General features: G+C 41.1%; 1 protein-coding gene across 4 annotated transcripts in view; it reads right to left on the minus strand.

Annotated features, from left to right (window-relative positions):
* Positions 1 to 16,185, minus strand: part of BICRAL (BICRA like chromatin remodeling complex associated protein) — a 744,270-nt gene extending 728,085 nt beyond the window's left edge. For 2 of the 4 annotated variants that reach the window (XM_086927818.1, XM_086927815.1), the window contains exon 1: positions 15,985 to 16,061. The gene's annotated coding sequence lies outside the window, so the exon portion shown is untranslated. Of the gene's footprint in view, positions 1 to 15,984 lie in introns of all 4 variants that reach the window. The other 2 variants (XM_086927816.1, XM_086927817.1) reach the window with 2 other exon arrangements.
* Positions 16,186 to 18,124: the final 1,939 nt, after the last annotated feature.

The following is an 18,124-nucleotide window of genomic DNA, read 5'->3' on the forward strand; positions in this document are numbered from 1 at the left end:
TGCACTGTGCTTGCTCGGAAAATGCCCCATATAGTGAACCTCATGTAATATGACACCACAAGAAAAGAAAGGTTTATTCTGTGCCACCAGAAACGATATTCCGATACATCCAAGTTCCCCAGTGATAATATAATAATGAATTACCATGTAAGGATCAATTAAAACATAATGTGACTTTCTCTAATATCCCAAATATGTTACACTATATACCATTTGATGGAGTATGCCTAGCTAGAGCAGAAAAAGCGGACTAAACTGCTGGGTGCAGTGGTATGCTAGTCAGTATTAAGTGAGGGGGTATAAACGATAACTAGAGATAGTTTTTTTTAATTATATTGGACTATAGACTCACTTTTAATTTAGAGACACAGTCTCACTTCAGTGTTGTGCGGCTTTAGATGTTGCATTGTGGTTTAAATGAAGATACTGGTCTATGGGGTAAAAGCAAGAGCTTGTAATCAAAAGGAGTCCAGGGATAGAGCAGGTGTCGAAAATGAGGGTGACATTAGAGTTACCTAAGTTCAGCAGTTGTGACTAAGCAGTGGAGGTCACGATGGAACAGCAGAGAAAATTCTCCTGTTGATCAATGAGACAGTAGGAAGGCTACCGTAGACGGGGAGACACAGTAAAGTAGGTATCCAATTAATATCAGTCAAAGGTGTATAACTGGGTGGACTATCTGGGTACCTAAATTAGGCCAGAAGGGATGAAGAAAATCGGATATAAAGGTTACCTTATTGAAAATTAGTGAAGAGCTGCCCACGTCCAGAAATATCTAGGTTTTCCAGTGAGTGTTGAAACAGCAAAATGGACCTTGCACTTCTGTGAATTCGTGCAAGTGGCCAACTGAAAGGGAAGCCAGGAGTTGGTAAGTAAAACTAGAGTTGCTGGATCTGTTACCGCTGTGCTAAAGAGGGGTAGGGACCAAGTAAAAGAGGAAGGCCAGCCGTGCAGCAAGGTGGGAGTATCTGTATAGCAGGAGGTTGTTGGGCAAGGGCCCTGGAGTCGTAAGCTCAATGTGAGCCGATTCGATTAAAAAAAAAATCGCCCTATCAGGTGTAGAGCAGAGTAAAGCGTTAACTAATTGCGACAAAAATGGGTTGCAGTCTGCATGAAGGTCTCTAACTAATGAAGTCAAACAAAGGAAGTAACTGGGCCTGCCATGCAGCTAGATGGTGTTGACTGCAGGGACGAGAAAGGAGCTGCGGACTGAGGGGATGTGGGTTATAGCAGGGTCGTGCTGGCAAGGTATAAAGTAATAAAAGGCAGCGCGTACGTTTATAGCAATAGACAGACGGTCTACTGAAAAGTCTGTATTTAGTATATGGTAGTGAAGCGATACAGAAAAGGCCGGTGGCCGTGAGGGAGGAAGGTGTGCTTACCGTATGAGAGATCGATCCAGCGCGGGTGGGTGCCATCGCAGAAATGAGACAGGCTAGCCGGCGTACGATATAATGCCCGCCCATAAGGTCACATGATGAGAGGAATGCTGGATATAGTAGACACACTCGAAATTAAGCTTGCTAAGGGGGCCTTTAACATGGATCCAGCTTCATAACCACAGATTGACTGCAAAACGTGGTGTAGTTGTGTGGTGTGAATGGAATCCCGGTAGCTACGTAAACAGTGCATGGTTTATGGGCAAGAATGGAAACGCTCTAACTTACGAGCAAAATCTAATAAGGGCGTGTAATGGAAATCGATGGAAGCTGTGAGTCAAGTTGAAAACGGTAACTCAGATGGATACCGAGGGGGGGATAATAATTTTGAGCATCAGGAGAAATCACAGGGAATAGGTGGGCTGGACTGAGAACAAGTCGGATGGGGTGGGGGCGGGGGAGAAGGGGAGCGAGAGAGTGGGAGGGAAGCGCTGGCTCTCGGCATTGCGTGGGCGGGGGGCGCATTCGTTTGAAGTGTGAAGCAGGCAGGCGGCTCGGGGAGCAAATGGTAAGCGCGTGCACGAGCACATGCACTCGACCAAATCCGCGATGGTTTCAGAGCTTGGTTGAGCCTCTATACTCTCGTCCTATTATCGCTTGCTCGATTAATAGGACGAGACCTAAAGAGGAATGTGACAGATTTAGGTCCTATAAGTCAGAGGTGTTGGTTTTTTCCAATGACGAAAATAAGTACTTATTGTAACTCTAATTTACATAATTTTTCAGTGATTGCCATAGAGCGCTGAATAGGGGACTAGACTGTTGATTTCATATTTTGTGCCAGGATTTACCTGAGTAATACCTCCTTACCATCTCTTGTTGTGCCAATCGGAATTCCAAGCGGATTTGCACAGGTGAAACGTTACAAGCAAGGCCAAAGACCCGTTTCATTGCACGTATTTGCAATTAATCTAACAGTTTGGCATCTGTACTGTGCTCACTTATGTTACTGATGGAAGTAATTTTGCATTGAGGACTGCTAGCAATGGTCGAAAAACGGGTCCTTCCAGTTTTTTTTGTTTTTTTTTTACAAGTGCATTGAAGGGTTGAATTAAGGGGTTCATTTTCCTGAGCATATACTGCTGGTGTGCCTGAAAGTTGAAGTACTGGTCAAAGTGGAAGCCTAAATAATTGTAGTTGTTAACCTCGTCTGTCTGCGTTACCCAGTTTGATTTTCAAGGGGACGATTGATCTGCTCACAATTGACATGGCTTTTGACTTTGTAATATTAATTTCCAATCTTGCGATGATAAGTCATTTGTGAAGAATATATCTTTTTGGACTGAGATCCTGGAGAGGATATTCCCCCTTTCACACTTCTTTTGAAGTGTTGTGATCAAATGTATATGTGAAACTACATCGTCCTGATGATGGTCCTGTGGATCTATTAGACCAACGGGGGACCGAAACATCGACGCCCAACACCGTTTTGCTCATATGTCTATTATTTAGACTGTACATTTGATAAAATGCTATGTTTGTTTTACATTTAATATGGTATTTTGGTTGTCCATACATAACCTTAGCAAAAGGTGTTTTCTACACTACTGTGAATAAGTCTGCGAATTGCAGTATTGTGTCCGTTGCTAGTATCAAATGATATATAATGAGTGCATTTGAATAAAATACATATCACTTTTTGATACATTCTGGTATATGTATATATATATACACACTCTTCTGTTGTATATGTTGAACTAATGATCATGAATGTGACATTATACTCAAATTATAATTAAGCTGAAATGGTTCCTTTAGGGACAATTGTATTTTGTTATTTCCTCAAGCAGTCTTTGTAGGCCCAACCTTGTGTAACTCAACACCACAATATCGTATACCACCAACCAATCCACTTGTCACAAAAACAACCCAAATTCACACCACATTTACCTGTATCCCAACCAGACACACTCCCTGCTCTAATTACGCCAAACAAACCCATTTTCGTCACCAACAAACCTATACTCAGCCTTCCGTCTATTTATCCACCAACACCTTCCTCTTCTTCTAACACAATAACACAACACTTCTACTCCTCTGCACCACACCATCTCTTTTAGCAATCACATCTAAAACAAACACTCTTAACTCTAATTCATCCCCTCTCTCACACCACGTAGTCTATTCAAAACATATCACCACCCCCTTTACCTTACAACTTCCACTTACCAACAATACTCTACATACAAATCCTTCTCAGAAAACATACATCAACACTTCCTCTCACTACTCCTCAAAAACAAAACCTACACACAAGCACAACAAAATACCTCACACAACACCTCATAATACTTTCGTCACAAACTACAAACACCCACTCCCACCTTCCAGACTACACAAATAATATACATCATAAACAAACTCCTAGGCCAAGCTTTTTCTCTTCCTCCACACCCAAGAAATATACAGCAACTCTTAACGCCTCTCATCCATTGGACAATTCAGAACCTTACTACATGACCCACAGGCTACACCACCACCCCATCTAACTCATACACCTCCCAACCGAAACATACAAACAAAATAAGCAACATACCTCTCTCCACAACTTTGCATCTCCAGATCTACTGCACAACAAATAATAACAAGAGGAGCTTAGAGGGAAAATAACGGGTACTATTAGGGAAAGCCCTCCACTCACTGAAATGCAATCCAAAAATTCCCTGTACCCAGAATCTGAGTTAGCGATTGTCTTATGGGCATGAGAATAGGTTCCACTGGAATTTTTAATTATAAAATTCCGGATATACCTCTTCGTAATTCTCTAAGTAGGTATTTTATTATCTCTAATGCCCTGCTATCCCAAGCAACATATTACTTGTAAATACTAAAGAAAAAGGAGGGAGGTTCACTATGTATTCAATTCGGCGCGACCAATGTAGTCAGCCCTAGATAGGACTATACTAACATCCACACTCACACAATTCGTACCAGAAAAAAGTTGTGGCGGAGAGGAAGGCACCTCACGGGCGAACACCCTCGGGGCAAATTGGTCAGATGTTTACCAAATATTGTGCCCCTTTCTCATCATAGGTGGCCATTCCTATTTCCAGAAAATGTGAATCAAGTGAAAAAAGAAAAGATAAAGAAAAAGTGCAGAGAAAGGAGCTTTAGAGCATAGCCCCTGACAGAGTGATAGTAAAATCAACAGTCAGACCTATTGGACAACTTTATTACTGACTGAGGTCTGGGCTGCGGAGTTAAAAAGGCTGGTAGCTTATTGCCGCATACCACTACCTGCACCCGACATGTTTCACTGCCCGTAGGAATTTTTGGCAGATTCTTCAGGGTTAACACTCTGTTGCTGCACCCACATCAAACATCTTTAAAACTGGAAGCTGCCGAGTTGAAAAAGCACACATAAAATAATTTTAGGACCCATTCTGAACCTTGGCATTGTTAATGTTTGGATATTTAAATCCAAAACAAATATCCTCCACCAGTTTTTTTATAGTGATTAGAATAGAATGGAACTTTACCCTGGATCAGCTATGCTCAATCGTACCAGCTGAAGAGGCAGATCTCCGCCTTACTGTTGGTTGTTGTATCAACCTAAAAATCATTTAAGGACAATCGGTGAAAAACTAGCATGCCCCTAGCAACACATTATATTTTAGTACTGTGCTGTTCTCACTTAACAGGACATAATGTATTCAAACAGGATATGTGTTGTTCCAGTCAGATCTAGTTGTATGTAAAGAAAAACTGTGAAATGTATCTCATTGTACCCCTTTAAAGCGTTTACTATGGCTACTTGGTTCAATCCCTGGCTGAAAACATATCATATAGGCTTTTTAAACTTTTTCAGATTGTGCTGCATTTAGATAGGGTTTCCCAATTATAAACGTCTAGTATAAATGGCTTTTTATATCAGTATCGCGTTTCAAAATCATTCTTTACTTAAAGGGAATTCCTCACTAATCACACAGGATGTTGCAGCACATAGAGAGTGTTTCAGAATGGATCCAAATGCCCTCGTGAACCCAGGTATATTTAAACAACCATGGGAGACGCCGCCGTGCCGCTAAACTAAGTAACACCACCCGCGGACCCCCTCCTTACCATACAGGTCATGAAATCGCGCCGTAAATCATCCCAGGAACAACTTCGGGATTGAATGCGGGCGATTTAAACACTCCATGTAGAAGCCTGCGAGCACGCAACGCCCGATCACGTGATCGTGAACACCTCGTCACGTGCAAAGGTACAGCGTGTAATCAGTCCGAATAAACGGCAATAGCCAGCCAATACGGGGGCCATTTTAACGTGGAGGAATAATCAACATAGCCTCGTACATTTCGTTCTCTAACCATTGCAACTCATTGTATTTGGTTTACAGCACAAAATGTTATATGTGATTAAAGAACGATCGCATTCATCACTGATAAACTCTTAATTAAAATCCATCAGCGATTAACCGGTTAGTATGTTATTCGAAACTTCCACTATTTTGTATCACTATAATGGGGAAAGGGGGGGGGGGGGAGGGGAGGGGAAATTTGCCAGCCTCTGCCACTCTCCAGTATTAATTCTAGATGGAATACATTAAGTGTTTGATGATACAATGCAAAGTCGGTACTGAAGATGGAACTTAATCAACTAATGCGGGGGCCATCTTACAATGGCAAAACGATTGACAGACCGCGTACATTATACCCTAATCATGACAACTAAGGCTATTATATTTATCAAAGAGCAAGTCAGATGGTATAAATCACCCCTTATGTTGATTGCAAAGGATAAGAGGGGGAAAGAAAATAATTATCCCCACTTGTACCAGCATGCGGAGTTCAATTTTAGTGGAATGCACTTAATGTTTACTGTGCTTTCACAGAAGGTCCAGAGAGGGGATTACATCAAAAGGAATATGAAACCTACCCCTTACTGATGGGGTATACACAATGGTTGATTGTCTCACCCAGTCCCAGTGTCTAGTTGTTGATGTTCTAACAATTAATGTACTGTTAACAAAGGAGGGGTGGTATGCTCTCAATTGGGTTCAGATGTTCCTCATACTAAGGCTATATGGTGGAACACAACATGGTTGTTTATGTATGTCACTCATAAATCTAGTGACACAACCGACAGAGTGGGTAGAAACAAATGATGATGGTAAATGAACTATTTAACTTTATTCCACTCAATAATTTCATTCAGACCCTGCTTGTCACTGCCCTCTCTGAAGATCCATTTCGCTTCCTTAGTGATCAAGATGGATTCGGCACTTGTAGGGTTGCCCCTCACTGTCTCCAACACTGTCCATGTAAAACTGTGTTTTTCTTGATGACAATGTTGGACCAATTTGGTTGTGAGCTTCCTGCCTTGATGGTGCTAAGGTGTTCCTGTATACGGACTTTTACTTTTCTCGTAGTGAGTCCGATGTATTGTAGACCACAACTACACAGTAAACGATAAACCACATTGGTGGTATTACAGTTACTGAACTGGTTCAGAAACCATTCTTTCCCTGTGGATAAAATGACACTGCTGCACCTCTTGGTCAACGGACATACAGAACATGTTCCACACAGGTAGTGTCCCTTTGGTATCGTTGTAGAGTCATTTCTCAGAGGCACCCGATCCCGGGTGTGCACAAGCCTGTCCTTAAGGTTACCTGCCCGTTTGAAGGCAAATCTGGGAGGAGGCATGGAAAAATCTTTGTTACTTAGTAGTGTTTTCTAATAGATTGCCTAATCTTAGTGGCCATAGGTCTGAATTAAATTATTGAGTGGAATAAAGTTAAATAGTTCATTTACCATCATCATTTGTTTCTACCCACTCTGTTCCACCCCTCCTTTGTTAACAGTACATTAATTGTTAGAACATCAACAACTAGACACTGGGACTGGGTGAGACAATCAACCATTGTGTATACCCCATCAGTAAGGGGTAGGTTTCATATTCCTTTTGATGTAATCCCCTCTCTGGACCTTCTGTGAAAGCACAGTAAACATTAAGTGCATTCCACTAAAATTGAACTCCGCATGCTGGTACAAGTGGGGATAATTATTTTCTTTCCCCCTCTTATCCTTTGCAATCAACATAAGGGGTGATTTATACCATCTGACTTGCTCTTTGATAAATATAATAGCCTTAGTTGTCATGATTAGGGTATAATGTACGCGGTCTGTCAATCGTTTTGCCATTGTAAGATGGCCCCCGCATTAGTTGGTTAAGTTCCATCTTCAGTACCGACTTTGCATTGTATCATCAAACACTTAATGTATTCCATCTAGAATTAATACTGGAGAGTGGCAGAGGCTGGCAAATTTCACCTCCCCTCCCCTTTTCCCCCCCCTTTCCCCATTATAGTGACACAAAATAGTGGAAGTTTCGAATAACATACTAACCGGTTAATCGCTGATGGATTTTAATTAAGAGTTTATCAGTGATGAATGCGATCGTTCTTTAATCACATATAACATTTTGTGCTGTAAACCAAATACGAGTTGCAATGGTTAGAGAACGAAATGTACGAGGCTATGTTGATTATTCCTCCACGTTAAAATGGCCCCCGTATTGGCTGGCTATTGCCGTTTATTCGGACTAATTACACGCTGTACCTTTGCACGTGACGAGGTGTTCACGATCACGTGATCGGGCGTTGCGTGCTCGCAGGCTTCTACATGGAGTGTTTAAATCGCCCGCATTCAATCCCGAAGTTGTTCCTGGGATGATTTACGGCGCAATTTCATGACCTGTATGGTAAGGAGGGGGTCCGCGGGTGGTGTTACTTAGTTTAGCGGCACAGCAGCGTCTCCCATGGTTGTTTAAATATACCTGGGTTCACGAGGGCATTTGGATCCATTCTGAAACACTCTCTATGTGCTGCAACATCCTGTGTGATTAGTGAGGAATTCCCTTTAAGTAAAGAATGATTTTGAAACGCGATACTGATATAAAAAGCCATTTATACTAGACGTTTATAATTGGGAAACCCTATCTAAATGCAGCACAATCTGAAAAAGTTTAAAAAGCCTATATGATATGTTTTCAGCCAGGGATTGAACCAAGTAGCCATAGTAAACGCTTTAAAGGGGTACAATGAGATACATTTCACAGTTTTTCTTTACATACAACTAGATCTGACTGGAACAACACATATCCTGTTTGAATACATTATGTCCTGTTAAGTGAGAACAGCACAGTACTAAAATATAATGTGTTGCTAGGGGCATGCTAGTTTTTCACCGATTGTCCTTAAATGATTTTTAGGTTGATACAACAACCAACAGTAAGGCGGAGATCTGCCTCTTCAGCTGGTACGATTGAGCATAACTGATCCAGGGTTAAGTTCCATTCTATTCTAATCACTATAAAAAACTGGTGGAGGATATTTGTTTTGGATTTAAATATCCAAACATTAACAATGCCAAGGTTCAGAATGGGTCCTAAAATTATTTTATGTGTGCTTTTTCAACTCGGCAGCTTCCAGTTTTAAAGATGTTTGATGTGGGTGCAGCAACAGAGTGTTAACCCTGAAGAATCTGCCAAAAATTCCTACGGGCAGTGAAACATGTCGGTTGCAGGTAGTGGTATGCGGCAATAAGCTACCAGCCTTTTTAACTCAGCAGCCCAGACCTCAGTCAGTAATAAAGTTGTCCAATAGGTCTGACTGTTGATTTTACTATCACTCTGTCAGGGGCTATGCTCTAAAGCTCCTTTCTCTGCACTTTTTCTTTATCTTTTCTTTTTTCACTTGATTCACATTTTCTGGAAATAGGAATGGCCACCTATGATGAGAAAGGGGCACAATATTTGGTAAACATCTGACCAATTTGCCCCGAGGGTGTTCGCCCGTGAGGTGCCTTCCTCTCCACCACAACTTTTTTCTGGTACGAATTGTGTGAGTGTGGATGTTAGTATAGTCCTATCTAGGGCTGACTACATTGGTCGCGCCGAGTTGAATACATAGTGAACCTCCCTCCTTTTTCTTTAGTATTTACAAGTAATATGTTGCTTGGGATAGCAGGGCATTAGAGATAATAAAATACCTACTTAGAGAATTACGAAGAGGTATATCCGGAATTTTATAATTAAAAATTCCAGTGGAACCTATTCTCATGCCCATAAGACAATCGCTAACTCAGATTCTGGGTACAGGGAATTTTTGGATTGCACTACTGCACAACAAGGCTAAACTATGAAGATAAAAAAAACAGCTCACCAACTCACTTTCAACCACCATCTCCACCACCTACACATGCAGACCCATCAAAATGCCTTCTTAGCCTGATGGACGAGGAACATGATACAGAACAGCTACACAATTGCTATCCTCACATAGCTAATACAAGCAGTAAGGACACACCTGCAACAAGCCCACAAAATACTGAAACAATAGTGAAACAAACTCCATTTTGCACACTTAAAAACCCAGCTATCTTCCAGTACAGATCTAGACACAATGAATTCCATTCAAAAACTATATGAGTGGCTACAATAAGCTTTTAATATCCTAATGTCACCAAGAACGACATAACAGAACAAAAGAAAACTGGCACCTTGGAGAACTACAGAGCTAAAAAATATAAAACAGCCAATTAGAAAGCTGCAACATACCTGGCTCAAAACAAACACCAATCAAGGCAAACTTCGACTATAAAAACGTAACCGATTATACAAGTCAGCTATCAAAAAAAAAAAAGAATACTAGTCAGACAGAATTCAAATCGCTACATTTGCAAATAAACAATCCTATATAATTCACACTGAATTTCGCAAACCAAATTTTCTAGAAGGAGCTCATCCCATTTCACAGACAAACTGGCAAATCATTACACAACCAAAGCAGACACATTGGACTCATATTTAAAACAAAGAAAAACCACCAGCACCAACACTGTTCCAAAACAACCCAAGTTAACACTAAACCAGACTCTCCATCCCTTCTGACAAATTTCACAGGATGAATTTTTGGACCTGGTCATGGCAAGCAAGCCTACCGGCATCCTCTCTGACCCGTGTCCACAAACAAACCAAGACAATTCTTCAAACTACCTCTACTACCACACACCAGTAAGATGAATCAACAATTCCTTAAGTATGGGAATATTTCCAGAAGAACTAAAAAAAAAGTCATATATACGCCCATTACTGAAGAAAAACCTAGATCCACTGAAACCTGACAACTACAGATCGATTGCATATGGACCTATCCTGGGCAAACTCATAGAAAGAATAGCATTCGCCCAAATGTCAAACTTCATTGAAGATAATTCCATACTTTCAGACTTCCACACAGGATTCGGTACTGGAAGAGGCACAGAATCTGCTCCTGTTGCAATCTGGGCTGCCCTTAAGACCACAGTTGATAGGAACGGAGTTGCAGCACTACTTCTCTTGGACCTCTCAGCTACCTTTGACACAGTTTAGCATGACACTCCTCGAAGCCCTCATAGAGGGGACTACTCACAACTGATCACATCCTACCTTCTCAACAGAACTAATGTCCTCTACACCCCCGCTTTCTCGTCCAAACTGTACTTCCCAAATGCGGGGTCTGTCCCTCAAAGCCCTATCATCTCACTCATGCTTTTCTACATTTACATGAAGTCGTTACCGGCAATGATCAATCAAATTTCACCTCACATGCTATAACTATGCAAATGACACACAAATACTCCTTAAACTGGAAAGCCCCAATGACATTGGAAATGCACCAATTTTCAGTTCTCTCAGAGCTGTGGATCAATGGATGACATGCACTCATCTTAAATTGAATGTTTCTATAACGGAAATACAGATGTGTGGCAATGGGAAAAATGATGACTCATTCTTCGCATGGCCTGATGATCTGGGAACACTGCCAAAATTATCAGAGGAAGTAAGAAACCTCAAAATTACCAAGGACTCCAAACTATCAATGAATGCCCAAGAGGATAAATGAGCACGATCAAGCTGCGTTATCATAAATCCCCCCCACCTGGGATTTCCACACAAGGTCCAGGCTACCATGTCTCTTGTTCTGTCTAAACTTGATTACGCCAATTGCCTCAACCACAGACCACCTCTTACAACTATGAAAACACTACAACGGATTCAGAACTCCGCTGCCAGACTACTCTTACATATAAAGCCACAAGCCCACATCTCCCCTGCTTTGAAATCCCTACATTGGTTACTGGTTGCCAGAAGATCCACGTTCAAGCTGCTTTTTATCACTCACAAAGCGATACATGGAAAAGGACGGCTCTTCATCAGAAAAAAAAAATCACCAAATACATTCAAGGGAAACTCCACTTTAGATTGGCACCTCGCATTAAAATCCCACTGTACAAAAAGAATAAAACATAGGTGGCACATACTTCTCTGTTCAGTCAAACTAAGGAAATCTTTACCCCTAAACATGAGATCCACGCATAGCCACATTATCTTCAGAAGACTACTCAGGAGTTGGCTCTTTCCCACATAACCACCATACTCAAACATAAATATACAGCATATCCCTTTCTATATAAGCTTTATCTTGGACTACAGGTGTGTACCCACATGTGTATTGTTTGGTATGTGTATAATAATTATGTTTTGAAAGTAGATATGTGTTAGTTCTGCTTAACAGAAGTACATATTACTTATAGTTACATATTCTATGTTTAGCACGTATATAAGTAACTGCATAAATAAGAAAGTCTTTAATAACTTTACAATTGCTTCACTATTGAATTACAATTTAAAAGAAAATAATTAAAAAGGACAGTAACTCTTGAAAGTCTGAGTTTATTAAATACAACTTCAATCTACATGAATTACCTTCCTTATACATATTTACCTTTCCATGTATGTATCTTTATATTTATTACTATGCTTCCAGTTCAGCATATCCAACGCACTACCCTATACCTCACTCTAGATCTCTCGTAATAGATCCACTACCTCCAATCTGACTAATCTCCAACCTCATTCTACTACTCACCAATGCACTACCCTACAACTCTCTCAATATATCCTCTACCTCAACTCTGACTCCTCTCAAACCTTTCTAATGCACTACCCTATTTCTAAACCTATGCCACTCCCAATATATCCTCTACCTCCACTTTCTCACATAACAAACTCCATGCCGCGAGCCCCAAAATATTCCGAGACTATTCCCTCCTCTACTCCTCCTTACATCACCTCATACATTTAACTATTCAGATCTCCCAAACAAGCCTTTCTAAATCCTTTTCCCGACTCTTCCCCCACCAACTCCTCTTTATTCATTCAAAACCCCTTCCTACTGATACGAGCTCCATTAAAATAAAGTAAAACTTTTCCCCTTTCCCAAATAACAGAGTAACATGTCCACCGCTCAAATAAAATATACTTCATATATCCAATTCTAATTCACCAAAATTCCTTTTTGGGTTCCAGTTGTATGATACTCACCGAAAAGTGCATTAATACCTCATCAGGGGTAGCAGGCACTGTATAAATACCAACCCCTCCCACTTCTATCCCTTCACTGTCCTTTTCAATCCAAATAACAGGACTAACATGTTCACTGCTCACATTAATTTCATTTTTCCCTAGACTAGCTTACCACTAAGCTCCTTTTTGGGTTCCAGAGCAGTGCGCTACTCACTGAAAAAGCACTTAGATACCTTGTATGGGGTAGTAAGCGCTATATAAATGCAATTAAAATCACATCATTCCCCAAGCTCGCTGAGAGGCAGCAGCAAGAAGACTTGGTCTGCACTGCTGTCTATTTGCATTTACACAATCAAAATTAACAAACCCTGTAGCCCGCATCTCTTCTGCTTCACCCAGGAGTGCTTGGAAAACTAGGTCATGGTGCGTAAGAAGGATGTGGACAAGGCAGTAAAGAATTACTTTGGCACCTGCAGAGCTGGAGGATGTTTGGGTGCATTCCCATTGAAACAGAAACCAAAGGGCAGGGTGGAGAAATAGGAGGGGGTATGCAGAGGTTAAGAGACATCTAGCAGTGGCTAAAGAGAAATAGTGAAATAAGTGAAAGAGAAAGAAAGACCGGGATGGTGGAGAAAAAACAGGGAGGTCAGAAAGCAACAAAGGACAAGGCGCGAGAGAGGAAGAAACAGATGAAAGAAAAAAATTCAACAGGGTAATGACAGGAAGGGAGAGAATTCACATGATTTTTTTTTTTAGTTGGCTATCGTTTTGGCTCTTTGATTCACATGAATCCCCTAACTTGTCCATCTCTACTACTCACCCTCGCAATCCAGTCTCTATATATTAAGTCAATTTGTAGTACGTGTTTCCTGAGGTACCAAATTGAACAGGCAACATCTGTTGGAAGGATTACCGAATGGCCACGGTTCCCCAGTGCCAAAGTATTAGCCTTACAGTGTCATCAATTGGTCTTTTGCCAACGTTGGAGTTTTAGTGCTACCAGCACCCGTCCATATGAAACAAACACCACCTTAGCCAAATTTCTGTTTCTCCTACACACTTCCAAAAATCGATACTAATTACGTTCATCCGATGATAAATTACAAGCCCCCCCCCCCCCCCGGTGGCTTTTATAGAATAAAAAAAATTCACCAGCACAAAGGGGGAAGAAGGGATTCTATGCAGGGTGTAGACATCACGCTACCAGCCCTTGTATATCCAATACATACAAGAACCAGTTATACACTTGCAGGATGTTATTTGCGTTTTTATGTCCCTTTATGTTCTAAAAACCGGAAACAGCCAAGTAAGTTTTAAAGGAAAAATTACTCTTCAGCCATCTCAGGTCTGAAAAATAATCAATTTGACCTTTCTGGGACAGGACGATGTGCATGTTTATAACCTCTTGTATTATTAAAATATGTTGCTATAATGATGTAATACCCATTACAATCCAAAAGATACCAGGTATACAAAAATTAAGTTAAATTAAGTAACCAATGAAGAAAATATCAGCAAATCACGTCCTGCAAAGAACACCGCGTTAAAACCACATAATACCGCCAGACAACCAAACATAGCAGGCGAAATTGTTAAAATGGCGACCGAGAGGCAAAAGAGAAGGGAGCTGCGCCCTTCAACGGCGACCCAAGAGCCCAGCGCCATCTTGCACCTGGTCGAAACCGAGCACACCCGCTGTAGGGCGGATAGTAGGCTTAAGAACAAAAATAAAATTGACAGTTACATGATATGCATTTTTAATGTCGTAGACGACCCCAACAAAATAAGCCCCAGAGTAAAGGAAATGAGCAACTCCGATTCTTTTTCTTCTATCACACAAAACCCCGTTTTCAAGTTTGTGATTTTACTGTCAAAACCCATAGCGAAAACCCCAGGTTGAATGTGTTAAGGGTAATGTCTGATGAAAGGTTGGTACGACACACACACCGCTTGAGCTGGTATTTGCAACTTAATCCCCAAATGTACATGCACATTAAGACGTATCGGTGCCATTTTTATTTGTTTTTTTAAGTGCGCTAAACAGGATTACAAATGCAAGAATTCCCAGTTTCTTTTCGCGAAGATTGCGCACAAATGTTCAGCATTAAACATCAAAGATAAACATACAGTCTAGAATCCATGGTTAACATATTTAAGACAGTTTTACAATGGCAAGAACATAGGCGCAAGCAATACAATTAACGTGCTATAAACCAAGGAACACAAACTGGTCAATTAACAAAAAAACGTTTTCGCGTCGCTTTATTCGTCGACTCAGCGTTTCTTTATAGGACGAATGAGGGTAAATTTGCCCTAATCTTTTGAGCGCTCAAAATCCAAAGGCAGGGGAGTTGATGTGCGACGGGAGTCTTCCCATGGCGCCCGAGACACCTCGCAGGGCGGGCGTTTTCCATCTGACAAAGAATCCGCCATCTCAAGTCTTCCTCTCCTGTGTTTCTAAATACACCCCCATTCAGCTGAAGAAAAAACAACCCGGGCACAACAGCAACAACATAGCCTCCGACGGTTTAACGGCTCAAAAAGCGCTCGTGCTGAACCCAACGGCTTAGTTAAAACCAAGACACTGGAAAAAAGAGGGAGGAGATTGCCAAAAGATTATTTTTCTTTCTGTTAAAGTCCCCCACCCCCTCCTGCGCAGTCGGCAGTCTCTCGCCTTCTTCCGATGCTGATGAAGGGGGCGGAAAATAAAAAAAAACTAATTTTAAACCGGCTCAATCAATGAGTCATTGAAAGATTTTTGCCGTCTCTCTCCCCTACGAAATTTGCATTGCATCAGCAAGAAACCGGCAGCCTCTGCCCTCCCCCCGCTGCTGCCCTGAAACCCAATATAGATTTAAAAAAAGATGCGCCATGCCCGAAATAGTCGGGAGCACGATAAGCAAGAGATGCTGAAATAAATAAATATTTTATTTTAATGTGCGCCTCAATCTTGCCAAAAGTGGGGGAAAGGCAAAGGAGAATAAAAAAAACCCGAGCCAATAGACGCCTGGCTGAAACCTAATATCCTGGTTTTGGCAACTCGTTTTAATTTGCTCCTCTTTCTTTTCTGTCTGTCTGGAGATAGATTTCCCCCTCTCCTTTCCCTCCCCGAAGGAAGGGAGGAAGGAGGTTGTGTGTTTTTTTCCTTGAAATTTTTATCACAAAATTATAATACACTCAAAGGGAAACTCACCGTCATGAAAAAGCAGTGCCTTGTCAACGGGGTTTCTTCGCCATCACATCAGGGGCTGGCAGTGTGTGGAGAGGAACAGGCGGCTCAGCCACAAGGAGAGAAACAGTGAAAGGAAAAAAACATTATTAAAAGCTCTTAGCAGTATTTTAGCAGGGAGCCCCATCTTTTTCCACGTAAAGAGAACGGAAATAATTCTAACGCGTACTGAAAGCCTCAGGCAGCCAGTCTTGTGTTTCTCTTCTTTCTTTTTTTTACTTTGTGAAAGTATTCAGGCGCTTTTAGTCACAGTTTTTTACTCGAAGTTCGAAAAGTTTTGATTGGAGACGAACACCCTTTCTTATACTCTAAAGTGTAAAAGTAATAAAATGTCCTATGGCAAATGCACCTTTGACGTGTGGAATGGCGCCATTGTATAATGTTCACTATATATATATATATATATATATATATATATATATATATATATATATATATATATATATATATATATATATATATATATATATATATATATATATATATATATATATATATATATATATATATACCAATAGACTTGATTCGGACAGGAGACTCCTGCTTTTTTTAAGCCAAAAATTGATTTATTTTGGCTATTTCCCACCTGAAATTGCATCTTCATCAATAGAAGTAAATGCACTAGATACTAAGAAGGTTACAAGGAAGTTATAGTTAGGAAATATAAATAACAAAACCTTAAAATTTCACTGCAAAAATCAAAGGTTACAGGAACATTATAGTTAGGCTTAGATTTCACTTGTACAAAACAATTGAAATTCAGAAGTTATTGTTACCTGAGCTAACTATAGCTTATTCCCCCACAATGCACTGCTTATGACCCTACATATGACATCACTCATGATATGATCAGTGACATCACTGATAACCTTTGTTTTTTTCAGTGGATGTCTAAGGTTTTTAAAATTCTATTTCCTAACTATTACACCCCTGTAACCTTTGTTTTTTTCAGTGAATTTCTATGCGTTTTTAACATTTTTTCCTAACTATAACGTCTCTGTAACCACCTGTTTTTTTTTGTGAATTTCAAAGATTTTTCCATTTTATTTCCTAAATAACTTTTGAGAGTGTGAGTGTCTGAGTGGGACTTTGAGTGGGTGCGTGAGTGTGTGTGGGTGCATTAGTGCCTGTGTGGGTGTTTCAGTGAGTGCTTTAGTAACTGAATGGGTCTGTTTGTATGTGCATCAGTGTCTGTGTGGGTCTGTGAGTAGGAGCATGATTCTCTGAGTGAGACTGTGGGCAAGTCTAGTGCAGTCTCTGGTTGTATGAGTGTCTGAATGAGTGTGTGCGTTAGTGTCAGAGTGGGTCTGTGAGTGGATGTGTCAGAGTCTGGGTTTGCAAGTGAGTGTGTGTCTTAGTGGTTGTTTGAGTGGTGTTAAGTATTTTGGGCATTTGCATACTTTCTTTTTTTAAACAAACTTTATTGGCATTTATTATCAGTCTGTTCAACCATCCACTCAGGTACACATATATTCTGTTTGTAGTTGTTTGCAGTATATCCCCTAACTCATCCTGCATTCCCTTGCAGCTTGGATCTAATATGTCCTTGTCTACTCCCGGTCTCTGAAGGAATAATGTTGTGTTGGCCTTGTGTCCCCCCCTCCCACACCTAACCAATCAAAACAGTTAACTAGATCCCCCTCTCCCCACACTGCTGTCTCCCCATTGTACCCCTAGAGCTCTGTAGGTTATCTCTCTCGTGTTGGACCGCATGTGGAAGCCCTTCGCGGGTGCCCCCTGTTCTGTAGTTACCCTCCCCTGTGAGAGTATGTTATATGTCCCTCCCTGTCCAGGATCCCTTGTGCCCCCTTATCCTGCCTCAGTCACTAGGGATGCTCCTGTTGTTGTGGGCTCTCAGGGGTAGAAGTGTCAGATGCCCGTCTATCCCCCTCCTTGTCGCCCATCATTGCCTCCCAAGCCCTGGCCCTCTCCTCCTTGCCTATCCCTCGCCTCGCATTCCTCATGAGGACTGATGTAGATAAGTTATAAGACGAAAAAGGAGCCTTCGTATGGTAAGTATGAGTTTATTCATAGAGCACAGGATAAGCGTACCCCTCACCAGCTGATCAGACCACCAACTGTCAAGCGTGGAATGGACAGCTTA

The sequence above is a fragment of the Lissotriton vulgaris genome, chromosome 6 (genome assembly GCF_964263255.1).
Source record: "Lissotriton vulgaris chromosome 6, aLisVul1.2, whole genome shotgun sequence".
Taxonomy (NCBI): domain Eukaryota; kingdom Metazoa; phylum Chordata; class Amphibia; order Caudata; family Salamandridae; genus Lissotriton; species Lissotriton vulgaris.